This window comes from Bufo gargarizans, chromosome 2 (assembly GCF_014858855.1).
Source record: "Bufo gargarizans isolate SCDJY-AF-19 chromosome 2, ASM1485885v1, whole genome shotgun sequence".
In the NCBI taxonomy this organism is placed as follows: Eukaryota; Metazoa; Chordata; class Amphibia; order Anura; family Bufonidae; genus Bufo; species Bufo gargarizans.
Window position 1 is genome coordinate 590,679,849 of NC_058081.1, and position 15,418 is coordinate 590,695,266.

The following is a 15,418-nucleotide window of genomic DNA, read 5'->3' on the forward strand; positions in this document are numbered from 1 at the left end:
ACACAAGGGTCTGTTAACTACCAGTGTCTTGGGAGGTATAGAGAGTAAGGCCAGGTGGCATGAGTCTCTATGGGTACACACTGAATTGAATTGGACTGTATTGGGAGGGATATGACATGTTTGTGTGAGTGGGGTAGAGTAGATTCCCTAGGGTCAGGCCCCTCATCACTAAGGTATTTGCCGCTTCAATATCGACAATGGTGACTTTTTGTAAGGGTTGGACTGAATGATGGTAGTGCGGGGTTCCTTCCTGCAGGTAAAATTTAGGTACTATGACATCACCTCTCACCAGAAAATCTGACCTGCCTTGTAAAAACCTATGTATCTGTCCCGGAGAGAACCTCTCCAACAACTGAGTCTTCAATTAAAATGAAAGTCATTAAAAGGTCAGCCTACGGCCGTCCGTACCCCATAAGGAGGTGCTACATTACCGGCACTAACATTGGGGGTAACGGACGCCAGAAGAACAACACTGGCAAAAGAGAGAATACGGTCGCTGAATGGAGTGATCTAAAGACTGCAAGGGTGGAGCCCTTCCGGAGTCAGGAATAGACTACGTCGGGAGTGGCCGACACCTGAAGATCATAGGATACCAAGAAAGTTATCTAAGGAGAAGAACATGGGGTACTCGGGGGATGGAGACGTTTTAATGAGAGGCAGGATGGAGCACGATGGGTGATGTCTAGGTACCTAAAAGTCAGATTACTTTAGTCCTCCCAGAACGGTCACCAAGGATACGATTGAAGAGGCAAGTGCATCCCAACCCTTCCCCCAAAATGTTTATTGTCGTATTCCCGACAACAGGGGGATTGTTGAGGGAAGTGTCATATTTGAATATATATGTATATATGCCGTGTCATATATACATATATATATTAGCCCTTGTATATGGGCTCCTCCAGGTGGGATCTGTGAATATGCACAGAGATGTATGTACGCCCCCTTGGCGACATGCATCTCTGTGTATACGTATTGATGAAATTATATATATATGTGTGCCCCCTTATTGCCCCCTTGATATGTGCCCCGTTATGCCCCTTTAATATATATAATATGCCCCCATAGGTAATGTCCGTTCCTATATGCCTATGGATGTGCCCCAAGCATCCATAGGCATATATGGCCGGAATCATGCCGCTTGCTGGAGGGGGGAGGAGACCGACAGTTGGACAATCATGTCCAGCGTCAGCCTCTACAAAGGACAGAGGATCAATAAGATCCTCTGCCCTTTGTCACCATCTCCGGCCGCGCCGGAGATGATGCTCCTAACAGAGACATGGGAACAAAGAGTTCCCATGCCCCTGCGAGTGGCTGACCTCCGGCGCTGTAATTACAGCGCCGGAGGTAAGCGTCCGCTTCACAGGCGGGAGGATCAAAGGATCCCCCCCCCTGGAAGCGCGCTCCGAGATCCTCGGGCCGGCGCGGTGACATCATATCACCGCGCCGGCCCACGTATTGAGGCCGGCGGTGCGCATGCGCACGGCGCGAAGAGGAAGACTGCGAGCGGGAGCCGCCGAGTTTAAATAGACCGGCGGCGCCCCGCTCAGCAGTCCGGTAAGTATACCAGCAAGAGACATCATCCCCTGGACTGACGAGCCCCCCTGGACGGACGAGCCCCCCTGGACAACGAGCATTAAGTATCATTAACCCCCCTGCTGACCACTATACCCCCCTGCTGACCTCTATACCCCCCTGCTGACCTCTATACCCCCCTGCTGACCTCTATACCCCCCTGCTGACCTCTATACCCCCCTGCTGACCTATATACCCCCCTGCTGATCTATATACCCCCCTGCTGATCTATATATCCCCCCTGATCCTGCATTCCCCTGGTTAACCCCTAACCCTCTGTGGTCCCCTATAGCCCCTGTTTTCCCCCCCATAACCTTGGGCTACCCTTACCTTCCCCGGTCCTGAGCCCCCACCCCCTGTGTCTCCCCCAGGATCCCTCTTATTCCCCGCTACCCTGGAATATTGCTACCCCTGTTACCCTTGTTGTGTTTAACCCTTATTTTGTGGCAGCCCTGTCGTAACATCCCCCAGGTACCTCACCCCTATTACCCCTTAGGGATAGTATAGATCCAGGCGGGAGGGCTGGTATACCTGTATGTGTGTATTGTGTAGTTAGATTGTGGGTGGAATTTGGGAATGTACTGTGTAGTGTAGTCAGAACCGTGTTAGTATATTGTATTAGGGTGTGTATTTATATTAGTAGTGTGCGGTTATAACAATATATATCTATCCCCTTGTTATAGATATATATAGTTATAAACCTAATACCTTTTTTGGTTGTAAAGTATCGCCACAATAGAGTTAGTATATTGTTGGCATTGTATTACTAATGAATTATTAATAAATACTGTGTCATTTATCCCTATTGTGTATTGTGTGATTACTAGTGGTAGTCAGTAAGGCGCGTGCAGCTAGTTTAGTGATTAGTGTAGGGCAATCAGTAGCGATTTGTTGTTCATTAAGGCTTAAATAGGCGGAGTCATCATAAGACGATTACGCCTATTTATGAATATTAATTATTGAGATTTGCATAAATATCAATAATTAATAGCCCCTTTAACAGATGTGGACTTCACTGCAGGGTAGCCACCTGGCAATTACCTCCTGGAGTAGTCCCGGTGTGGTTTACAGCTGACCCATGGGGAACACAGACACCTGTGCAGGGCATCAGGGATCAGACCAAACTCATAGTCAGTAACAGGCCAAGGTCACGGCAGGCAGAGTATGTGCAAATATGTAAAACAGGTGTTAGGGCAGGGCAGCCAGCTAAGGGTCAGAGTCAGGAAAGAGGCAGAGGTTGGTACCCAAACAGATGAACAGAATAGCACACTTTTGCAGGACATAATATGCAAAGCTAACCTATTTCTCAGGCACCTCTCCCTAGAGAGAGAGAGAGAGAGAGAAATGCCTTAAGTAACTACAGATCACCAGTCATTGGCTGGTGAAGATTAGGGGGTGTACACACTGGCCCTTTAAAGAACCTGGGAGCATGTGCACTCTATGGGAGAACAGAAAAGGCCTAGCAGCTAAGCTCATAGTACGGCCTGCAGCAGGGGTACAGGATTATGGCGGCTGGAATGGCTGCTGGAGGTCAGAGGAGGACCAAAGGGACCAGCACGCCGTGGCATCAATGTTCTCCAAAGATAGAAAGGAAATGCAGCAAAGTAAAGCTGAAACAGGGAAAAAAATAAACCAGTGAGCCTGGCTTGGGTTGAGACATTGAGCAGACTGAAGGTAGGTTAGAGTCTAGTGACCTGCGTAAATAATGACCAGATGACAGGCTCCTTCTAACAAATGACTCCATTCTTAAAGATGCATCTTAATGGCAGGTCACGTGGTCTGCATTTTAGGTATACTGAATAGACACAGCCACATGGAGGAGTAGTCCTAGGAATCAGGTCGACAGGGCAATTATAAGGACAATGAGGTGACAGGGTCTCAACCACCTTCTTTTTGAAGACATCTGAATATTTGGCATATTAAGGCCTGTAGATTGCATCCAGTTCATCACCATCCAGCCTGTTCAGGGCTGACTACAGGGGCTTACCCATCCTTTGATCAGATCACTCAAACCTAATCTTAAGGGGTAAATACCCTTTGATCATGCCATGGTAACTGACTGCAGCAATCAGACGGTTAACCGTTGGGATTGGAGCTACCATCGATCCTGGTTGTAGAGCAAAATGTTTCACAAAGAAAAGCATAAAAGTGAATCCAAACAATTTTCAAACATAATGTCCTGTTTTGTTGGTCATTTCTTTTTGTCTTGCACCTTGATTGGAAGATTAAATGCTGTGCATCAGATGGTTATGGTTTCTGCCATTTTTCTGTAGAAAGACAGATTCAACCTTAGTATTCTTAGTTAAAACATTGCCCTCTGCATTTTCTTCTAGTGTGAATACTTCACTTACTCTATCATCTACTAACATCTACTAACAATTAGTCAAAAGAAAAAGAAAAATGTCTGGTACCGTATTAGCCAGTAGAAAATGTCCTATTTCTTTTGACTAAATGGAGGACCCCATAATGTACTGTACACAGATGGAACTAAAGAACCTTCTGAACTACCGGTAGTTTTCTTCTAACAATTGAACCACTCCTAAATCTTTTGTCTGAATTTTTTTTTCTTTACTGGAGAAGACACATTGCTGGCATATTCCATGTTTGATGATGGAGTCATTTGTATTTTGAATAGGAGATGACTGATAAACAATAGGAGACTGAGGTTCTAAAAGATTTTATAGAACATTTGAGCTTATGGGAAGTGCTGTCTCTCCTTAGGGTACAGCCAGATGGTCAGGTTTCTGCATGCAGTTTTGGAAGCCAAAATCAGGAGTGGATCTTAAAAGGAGAGAAAGTATAAAAGACAGATACAACTTCTCAACTTTTTTTTTTATTAACTCCTGGTTTTGGCTCTCAAAACTGCATGCAGAAACCTGATCGTTTGGTTGCACCCTTAAACAGGTTATCCCGTGATTCATTTAAAAAATAAAAATCACATATTGTCCATATTGCCTCCTTGATTAGCTTGATTCATTTTTCCAGGGGTGACGACCACCCTACTATCCAGCAGCTGTGGCTGCGCTTGCACACTGTAGGCAAAAGCACCGACTTCTCTGGTGGCCAGGAATGTGGGAGTGCACATAGACCGTCACTTTTTATTATAGTGCACAAGCACGGCCACTGTTGCTGGATTGCAGGGTGGTTGTAACCCCTGAATAGGGATGAGCGAACTCGAACTGTATAGTTCGGGTTCGTACCGAATTTTGGGGTGTCCGTGACACGGACCCGAACCCGGACATTTTCGTAAAAGTCCGGGTTCGGGTTCGGTGTTCGTCGCTTTCATGGCACTTTTGTGACGCTTTCTTGGCGCTTTTTGAAAGGCTGCAAAGCAGCCAATCAACAAGCGTCATACTACTTGCCCCAAGAGGCCATCACAGCCATGCCTACTATTGGCATGGCTGTGATTGGCCAGAGCACCATGTGACCCAGCCTCTATTTAAGCTGGAGTCACATAGCGCCGCCCGTCACTCTGCTCTGATTAGCGTAGGGAGAGGTTGCGGCTGCGACAGTAGGGCGAGATTAGGCAGATTAACTCCTCCAAAGGACTTGAATATTGATCGATCTGCAGCTGTGGGTCATTGAGCTGCTGATACCCAATTGCTCACTGTTTTTAGGCTGCCCAGACCGTTTGTCAGTCACTTTTTTCTGGGGTGATCGGCGGCCATTTTGTGTCTTGTGGTGCGCCAGCACAAGCTGCGACCAAGTGCGTTTAACCCTCAACGGTGTGGTTGTTTTTTGGCTAAAGCCTACATCAGGGTGAAGCTGTCACACCAAGTGCATTTAACCAGCAATAGTCTGTTTATTTTTTGGCCATATACTACATCAGGGGCAAGCTGCGCCTGTCACCAAGTGCATTTAACCCTCAATGGTGTGGTTGTTTTTTGGCTAAAGCCTACATCAGGGTGAAGCTGTCACACCAAGTGCATTTAACCAGCAATAGTCTGTTTATTTTTTGGCCATATACTACATCAGGGGCAAGCTGCGCCCGTCACCAAGTGCATTTAACCCTCAGTAGTGTGGTTGGTCAAGCTGTCACACCAAGTGCATTTAACCAGCAATAGTCTGTTCATTTTTTGGCCATATACTACATCAGGGGCAAGCTGCGCCTGTCACCAAGTGCATTTAACCCTCAGTAGTGTGGTTGGTCAAGCTGTCACACCAAGTGCATTTAACCAGCAATAGTGTGGTTATTTTTTGGCCATATCCCAGTCTAATTCTGTCAGTAAATCTATACCTGTCACCCAGCGCCTAAATACTAGGCCTCAAATTTATATCCCGCTAAATCTGTCGTTACTGGTGTACTGTTCTGGCTGGGCAAGTTATTTAGTGTCCGTCAAAACACATTTTTTGTTCTGGGTTGAAATACAATTCCCAATTTAGCAATTTCCTAATTTAGTGGTTTCTGCTGTATCAGAGCTATTTGAAATCTATCCCTAAAAGGGTATATAATATTCAAGGTGCACATAGGGTCATTCAGAATAACTTCACACACACGCTACTGTGCATTTCCAAGTCTAATTCTGTCAGTAAATCTATACCTGTCACCCAGCGCCTAAATACTAGGCCTCAAATTTATATTCAGCTGAATTTGAATACAATACATTGGGCCAAATAATATTTTTGTTGTTGTGGTGAACGATAACAATGAGGAAAACATCTAGTAAGGGACGCGGACTTGGACATGGTCGTGGTGGTGTTAGTGGACCCTCTGGTGCTGGGAGAGGACGTGGCCGTTCTGCCACATCCACACGTCCTAGTGTACCAACTACCTCAGGTCCCAGTAGACGCCAGAATTTACAGCGATATATGGTGGGGCCCAATGCCGTTCTAAGGATGGTAAGGCCTGAGCAGGTACAGGCATTAGTCAATTGGGTGGCCGACAGTGGATCCAGCACGTTCACATTATCTCCCACCCAGTCTTCTGCAGAAAGCGCACAGATGGCGCCTGAAAACCAACCCCATCAGTCTGTCACATCACCCCCATGCATACCAGGGAAACTGTCTCAGCCTCAAGTTATGCAGCAGTCTCTTATGCTGTTTGAAGACTCCGCTGGCAGGGTTTCCCAAGGGCATCCACCTAGCCCTTCCCCAGCGGTGGAAGACATAGAATGCACTGACGCACAACCACTTATGTTTCCTGATGATGAGGACATGGGAATACCACCTCAGCATGTCTCTGATGATGACGAAACACAGGTGCCAACTGCTGCGTCTTTCTGCAGTGTGCAGACTGAACAGGAGGTCAGGGATCAAGACTGGGTGGAAGACGATGCAGGGGACGATGAGGTCCTAGACCCCACATGGAATGAAGGTCGTGCCACTGACTTTCACAGTTCGGAGGAAGAGGCAGTGGTGAGACCGAGCCAACAGCGTAGCAAAAGAGGGAGCAGTGGGCAAAAGCAGAACACCCGCCGCCAAGAGACTCCGCCTGCTACTGACCGCCGCCATCTTGGACCGAGCACCCCAAAGGCAGCTTCAAGGAGTTCCCTGGCATGGCACTTCTTCAAACAATGTGCTGACGACAAGACCCGAGTGGTTTGCACGCTGGGCCATCAGAGCCTGAAGCGAGGCATTAACATTCTGAACCTTAGCACAACCTGCATGACCAGGCACCTGCATGCAAAGCATGAACTGCAGTGGAGTAAACACCTTAAAAACAAGGAAGTCGCTCAGGCTCCCCCTGCTACCTCTTCTGCTGCTGCCGCCTCGGCCTCTTCCTCCGCCTCTGGAGGAACGTTGGCACCTGCCGCCCAGCAAACAGGGGATGTACCACCAACACCACCACCACCTCCGTCACCAAGCATCTCAACCATGTCACACAGCAGCGTTCAGCTCTCCATCTCACAAACATTTGAGAGAAAGCGTAAATTCCCACCTAGCCATCCTCGATCCCTGGCCCTGAATGCCAGCATTTCTAAACTACTGGCCTATGAAATGCTGTCATTTAGGCTGGTGGACACAGACAGCTTCAAACAGCTCATGTCGCTTGCTGTCCCACAGTATGTTGTTCCTAGCCGGCACTACTTCTCCAAGAGAGCCGTGCCTTCCCTGCACAACCAAGTATCCAATAAAATCAAGTGTGCACTGCGCAACGCCATCTGTGGCAAGGTCCACCTAACCACAGATACGTGGACCAGTAAGCACGGCCAGGGACGCTATATCTCCCTAACTGCACACTGGGTAAATGTAGTGGCAGCTGGGCCCCAGGCGGAGAGCTGTTTGGCGCACGTCCTTCCGCCGCCAAGGATCGCAGGGCAACATTCTTTGCCTCCTGTTGCCTCCTCCTCCTTCTCGGCTTCCTCCTCCTCTTCTTCCACCTGGTCATCCAGTCAGCCACACACCTTCACCACCAACTTCAGCACAGCCCGGGGTAAACGTCAGCAGGCCATTCTGAAACTCATATGTTTGGGGGACAGGCCCCACACCGCACAGGAGTTGTGGCGGGGTATTGAACAACAGACCGACGAGTGGTTGCTGCCGGTGAGCCTCAAGCCCGGCCTGGTGGTGTGTGATAATGGGCGAAATCTCGTTGCAGCTCTGGGACTAGCCGGTTTGACGCACATCCCTTGCTTGGCGCATGTGCTGAATTTGGTGGTGCAGAAGTTCATTCACAACTACCCCGACATGTCAGAGCTGCTGCATAAAGTGCGGGCCGTCTGTTCGCGCTTCCGGCGTTCACATCCTGCCGCTGCTCGCCTGTCTGCGCTACAGCGTAACTTCGGCCTTCCCGCTCACCGCCTCATATGCGACGTGCCCACCAGGTGGAACTCCACCTTGCACATGCTGGAAAGACTGTGCGAGCAGCAGCAGGCCATAGTGGAGTTTCAGCTGCAGCACGCACGGGTCAGTCGCACTACAGAACAGCACCACTTCACCACCAATGAGTGGGCCTCCATGCGAGACCTGTGTGCCCTGTTTCAAGTACTCCACCAACATGGCCAGTGGCGATGACGCCGTTATCAGCGTTACAATACCACTTCTATGTCTCCTTGAGAAAACACTTAGGGCGATGATGCAAGAGGAGGTGGCCCAGGAGGAGGAGGAGGAGGAAGAAGGGTCATTTTTAGCACTTTCAGGCCAGTCTCTTCGAAGTGACTCAGAGGGAGGTTTTTTGCAACAGCAGAGGCCAGGTACAAATGAGGCCAGCCAGGGCCCACTACTGGAGGACGAGGAGGAGGAGGAGGAGGTGGAGGAGGATGAGGATGAAGCATGGTCACAGCGGGGTAGCACCCAACGCAGCTCGGGCCCATCACTGGTGCGTGGCTGGGGGGAAAGGCAGGACGATGACGATACGCCTCCCACAGAGGACAGCTTGTCCTTACCCCTGGGCAGCCTGGCACACATGAGCGACTACATGCTGCAGTGCCTGCGCAACGACAGCAGAGTTGCCCACATTTTAACGTGTGCGGACTACTGGGTTGCCACCCTGCTGGATCCACGCTACAAAGACAATGTGCCCACCTTACTTCCTGCACTGGAGCGTGATAGGAAGATGCGCGAGTACAAGCGCACGTTGGTAGACGCGCTACTTAGAGCATTCCCAAATGTCACAGGGGAACAAGTGGAAGCCCAAGGCCAAGGCAGAGGAGGAGCAAGAGGTCGCCAAGGCAGCTGTGTCACGGCCAGCTCCTCTGAGGGCAGGGTTAGCGCGGCAGAGATGTGGAAAAGTTTTGTCAACACACCACAGCTAACTGCACCACCACCTGATACGCAACGTGTTAGCAGGAGGCAACATTTCACTAACATGGTGGAACAGTACGTGTGCACACCCCTCCACGTACTGACTGATGGTTCGGCCCCATTCAACTTCTGGGTCTCTAAATTGTCCACGTGGCCAGAGCTAGCCTTTTATGCCTTGGAGGTGCTGGCCTGCCCGGCGGCCAGCGTTTTGTCTGAACGCGTATTCAGCACGGCAGGGGGCGTCATTACAGACAAACGCAGCCGCCTGTCTACAGCCAATGTGGACAAGCTGACGTTCATAAAAATGAACCAGGCATGGATCCCACAGGACCTGTCCGTCCCTTGTCCAGATTAGATATTAACTACCTCCCCTTAACCATATATTATTGTACTCCAGGGCACTTCCTCTTTCAATCCTATTTTTATTTTCATTTTACCATTATATTGCGAGGCTACTTAAAGTTGAATGAACCTCCTCTGTCTGGGTGCCGGGGCCTAAATATATGCCAATGGACTGTTCCAATGTTGGGTGACGTGAAGCCTGATTCTCTGCTATGACATGCAGACTAATTCTCTGCTGACATGAAGCCAGATCCTCTGTTACGGGACCTCTCTCCTCTGCCTGGGTGCTGGGCCTAAATATCTGACAATGGACTGTTGCATTGGTGGCTGACGTGAAGCCTGATTCTCTGCTATGATATGAAGACTGATTCTCTGCTGACATGAAGCCAGATTGTCTGTTACGGGACCTCTCTCCTCTGCCTGGGTGCTGGGCCTAAATTTATGAAAATGGACTGTTACAGTGGTGGGTGACGTGAAGCCTGATTCTCTGCTGACATGAAGCCAGATTGTCTGTTACGGGACCTCTCTCCTCTGCCTGGGTGCTGGGCCTAAATTTATGAAAATGGACTGTTACAGTGGTGGCTGACATGAAGCCTGATTCTCTGCTATGACATGAAGACTGATTCTCTGCTGACATGAAGCCAGATTGTCTGTTACGGGACCTCTCTCCTCTGCCTGGATGCTGGGCCTAAATTTATGAAAATGGACTGTTGCAGTGGTGGCTGACGTGAAGCCTGATTCTCTGCTATGACATGCAGACTGATTCTCTGCTGACATGAAGACAGATTCTCTGTTACGGGACCTCTCTCCTCTGCCTGGGTGCTGGGCCTAAATATCTGACAATGGACTGTTGCACTGGTGGCTGACGTGAAGCCTGATTCTCTGCTATGATATGAAGACTGATTCTCTGCTGACATGAAGGCAGATTCTCTGTTACGGGACCTCTCTCCTCTGCCTGGGTGCTGGGCCTAAATTTATGAAAATGGACTGTTGCAGTGGTGGCTGACGTGAAGCCTGATTCTCTGCTATGACATGCAGACTGATTCTCTGCTGACATGAAGCCAGATTCTCTGTTACGGGACCTCTCTCCTCTGCCTGGGTGCCGGGGCCTAAATATCTGAGAATGGACTGTTCCAGTGGTGGCTGACGTGAAGCCAGATTCTCTGCTATGGGACCTCTCTCCAATTGATTTTGGTTAATTTTTATTTATTTAATTTTTATTTTAATTCATTTCCCTATCCACATTTGTTTGCAGGGGATTTACCTACATGTTGCTGCCTTTTGCAGCCCTCTAGCCCTTTCCTGGGCTGTTTTACAGCCTTTTTAGTGCCGAAAAGTTCGGGTCCCCATTGACTTCAATGGGGTTCGGGTTTGGGACGAAGTTCGGATCGGTTTCGGATCCCGAACCCGAACATTTTCGGGAAGTTCGGCCGAACTTCTCGAACCCGAACATCCAGGTGTCCGCTCAACTCTACCCCTGAATACAAGCAGTCTATAATGTGATGGAAAAATGAATCAAACCAGCAAAGGAGGCAATATGGACAATCACTATACATTGGTAAGTGCCTTGTATTAAATTTGTCTACATGATTAATGCCATTGGCTGAAGTGAGACAACTGCTTTAATAAACGTTAATCAGTAAGTCACAGTGTATGTGTATCCCAACTTGTCCTGCAAAAAACAACAGCTCTTGGAAGGCAATGAAGGCAACTATCAAATAATGTAAACATTGCTAGGTCACTAACACCCAAAATGTATACATGGGTTAAAATGTCAATAAATCTGAGGGGACGGAGCCTGACTGCTGAGGAAGATGGATGCTTGATCCTCAACTCCTTCAGCCACCGATGTTTCACCGCACCTGAAAACGGCACACGACCTCTGAGTGGGTCTCATCTGTGCCCTGCAGCGGCAGACATCACCTGGGAACTCCATCTCCGCACGTTTCCACAAGCAGCAGCGCTCCTCCGTCAGCGCACGCCTTCAGCCGCTCCATCGCTCAGCGGAGCCCCAAAGCTGCACTCCTCAAGGTGAGGTGGTCGGGCGGAGGATAGAGCAGAGAGATTCGGCGCTCATTTCTCCTGCTCCCAATTTTTAAAAGAAGCAGACCCAGTAGCGCTGGGCAGCACTCCCCAACAGTGTAGAAGGGGTGCAGCAGTGCTTTATAGTCCGGGGGAATTTCTCCCGCCACAGCGGCCATATTGGACATGCGGCTCATAGCAGCTACAGTTAAGGGCACATACAATCCATTCTGTTGCGCTCCTTATACCCTTCACAAATATAACGAAATTAATGCAACGAGGGGGTCTACAGTAAACCATAGAGGTCCAAGGGTCCAGCTGCACCATGAAAGCTGACAGATTTCTTTGAGGCTGTGTATCCATCTGAGGTCGCCCAAACCATATCAGCCCCATTCTCACCGTGCTCTGAGCCCCACTTTAATAAACTCAGGCCCCTTGGAAGATAGTGTTCCCCCTTCTCAGGTCCCTGAAGAAACCCCCTCCCCGCCAGGAGCGAGTGAGGAAACAGGGAAAAGGAGACCACTAGCGTCACCTTCTGCCTCTACCACAATGGAAGCGGTCATCTCCCTGTGCCCTGCCGCCACCCCCCACATAACCAGTGGCCAGCAAGGCTCAAGAGGCAGCTACCTTGGGCACCCCTGGAGCAACTGGGCCTGGGGCAGCTGCTCCTTTTGCCCCGTGTTAAAGATGGCCCTGCCTATCCTAATAGCAAAAGCCCGTCCTATAAGAGTTATGTGCAAGATGATGAGGAAGCAATCTCTACAGTACTGCCTCAATATAATATATCTCAGTTCCCTGCGTTCTCTGCCTCAGTAACAGTGACATTTTAAAAGATATGCTCATTCTACTGCAAAATGGAATTAACAAATCTGTCTTATCCCTCATCCGTAAACTCCAATCTAACGTCTCCGCAATAGGGGAACGTACAGATCATCTGGAACATAAAATGTCTGAGTTCTCTACAGCCCATAATGAGCTGGTGGATGCGCACAACGCCTTGGAGGAAGATGTTAAATGGCTCAAGGCTAAAGCCACAGACGCTGAAGACAGGTCCAGACGTAACAACATCAAAATCAGGGGCATGCCAGAGAAGGTCTCTACTCCTGAACTTATGGACTATCCTAAGCGTCTCTTCAAAACACTCGTGCCCAATCTGACACCCATGGATCTCACCCTGGACTGGGCGCACAGGATTCCCAAATCCAAAGCAGCTCCAGAAAAAAACCAGCAAAATCCTTTAGTTATGGTGCATTTTTATCATATCAAAGAACATATCTTGTTTGAGGCACACAAATACGGCTCATTCCCACCGCCTTATACTCCACTTTCCTTGTTTCCGGACCTGTCAGCGGCTACGCTGCGAGCATGCAGAGACTTCCTACTAGTCACCAAACTGCTAAGGGAACACAACATCAAGTACCGCTAGGGATTCCCAGTCAAGCTTGTGGTCATGCGGAACGGTACCACCACTATTATTTCTTCAGTGACAGAGGGCGCGAAGATTATGGAGAAGTGGAACCTACAGGAGGGAAGAGCATCACCCCAACGTTCTCATTGTCCCCCGACATCTTCAATTGAGGCCGACTGGAACACAGTTCCTGTTAGGAAAAAAACGGGTTGAGGACTGGTCCTGAGGGTGCCCCAAGGCCTGGGCTTGTGATACTACTGCAGGTTTTATTTTTCAAGTTCTTAGTTTACATCATACCAAACATCAATGTGGGACTGATATTCTCCCCCCTAGATGCTACGATTCGATCTCACACCAATCCAGAGGCTGACGAGCTATACAAGATGGCTTTCAACTATAGTTTATGTTAACAGTTGTTTTTTCTGTCCCTTTTCAATTACCAGGTACAAATAGATATGCACCTCCTTTGCTAAACTTGAAAGCGGTGGGCAGGGCTGCTCGTAGGCGGCGAGAAGGAATTGCTTGTTTTATATTTCCGAAATGGTAATATTCATTGCATCTTTGAATGTGAAGGGTTTCAATAGCCCCTTAAAGCGTAGTATGGTTTGGAGGAAAGCTAGGAATCTCCGCTGCGAGATACTATTTTTGCAAGAAACTCACTTCCACAAAAGTAAGCCACCTAAATTTATTTATTGTTACCTCACATTTTTACGTCATCATGCCTAACCAAACATAAAGGAGTGGCCATAGCGATCAAAAACTCAGTAGCCTTCTCACTTCATGATACCATAGTGGACCCACACAGTCGCTATCCAGGGGTGATTTGTGATATCAATAATGTTACATATACACTTTTTAACATGTACTTTCCCAACAGGCACCAACCTCGATTCTGGGGATAGAGTCGGTGAGCAAAGGGATAGTGGTGGTAGGTGGGGATTTTAACTCCATTCTGGATAGTGAACTAGACACTACTGGGAGGCATCTCTGCTCACTCGCAAAATCTCTAATAGACGACAGATATTATGATGTGTGGCGTTGTCAACATGGCAGTGAAAGGGATTACACCTTTTTCTTCCCCCCCCCCATCCCCTCATAACTCTTATTCTCAGATCGACTTCTTTCTGGTAAACAAGACATCACTACTCCAGGTAGTCTCTTCTGATATTAAGACCATCACATGGTCCGATCATGCTCCCATCTCTACCACTTTATCAGAACAATTTTCGGCGCCACCCCCATCTCATTGGCGTTTGAACGACTCAATACTTAGCCACCCGGACTATAGAGATAAACTGAGGTCGGCACTAGATTCATACTTCAAAGTCAATAACACTCCCGATATAGATCCCCAGTTTTTGTGAAATGCGTGCAAGGCTGTCATGAGGGGCACACTCATTCAGGGCTGTGCACAGATGAAAAAGAAACGTAACCAGAAGATGACTGACATACTCTCCTCTATTCATAAAATAGAAACCCTAAACAAAGCCTCTGTAAGCACATCTTATTCCATAACCCTGAGGGATCTTAGAAGGCATCTTCAAACGATTTTGGCGTCCCAACATGAATATTTCCTTAAAAGATTTAAGTTGCAATGTTATGTACATAACAATAAAGCAGGGGCATTTTTAGCCAGACGGCTTAAGCAATCCACTGCCTCATCCCGCATTGGTTATTTGCTAGATAACCAAGGAAACTAAATTACAGACCCCAGACTAATAGTAGATCAATTTAAACATTTCTACGAGTCTCTTTATAACTTACAAGGAGATAGTCAAACCCCACAGCCACCCGGGGAAGCAATCAACTCCTTTCTGGATGCTGTTCATTTACCCCACCTATCATTGGAGCAGGTGCAAGCCCTATCACTCCCTATTACGGGTGAGGAAATTTGTTCAACAATCAAATCCCTACTGTTAAATAAAGCCCAGGGTCCAGACGGATTTACTAATGCCTATTATAAGCAATTTTCCCCTATGTCAACACCACATCTAGCAGCGGCTTTTAATAAAGCTGCTGCAGAAAGTACATTTCCTGGGAAGATGCTCATGGCCCATGTAGTTACTTTCCCCAAACCAGGCAAAGACCAGACAACCCCAGCAAATTTCCGCCCCATCTCTCTATTAAACTCAGACGTTAAAATTCTTGCAACACGCTTATTTAAATATATCCCACTTCTGGTTCATCCAGATCAGGTTGGATTCGTGGCGGGGAGATACGTGTCTGATGGAAGATGGTTCATTAATTTGGTTCAGATGGTTGAGCGCGCTCGAACACCTTCTCTGTTTCTGGCGTTGGACGCAGAGAAGGCGTTTGATCGGGTATTTTGGGGATATTTTTCGGCCACATTAGACAAGTTCGGGTTCCAGGGATTCATCAAATCTACCATAC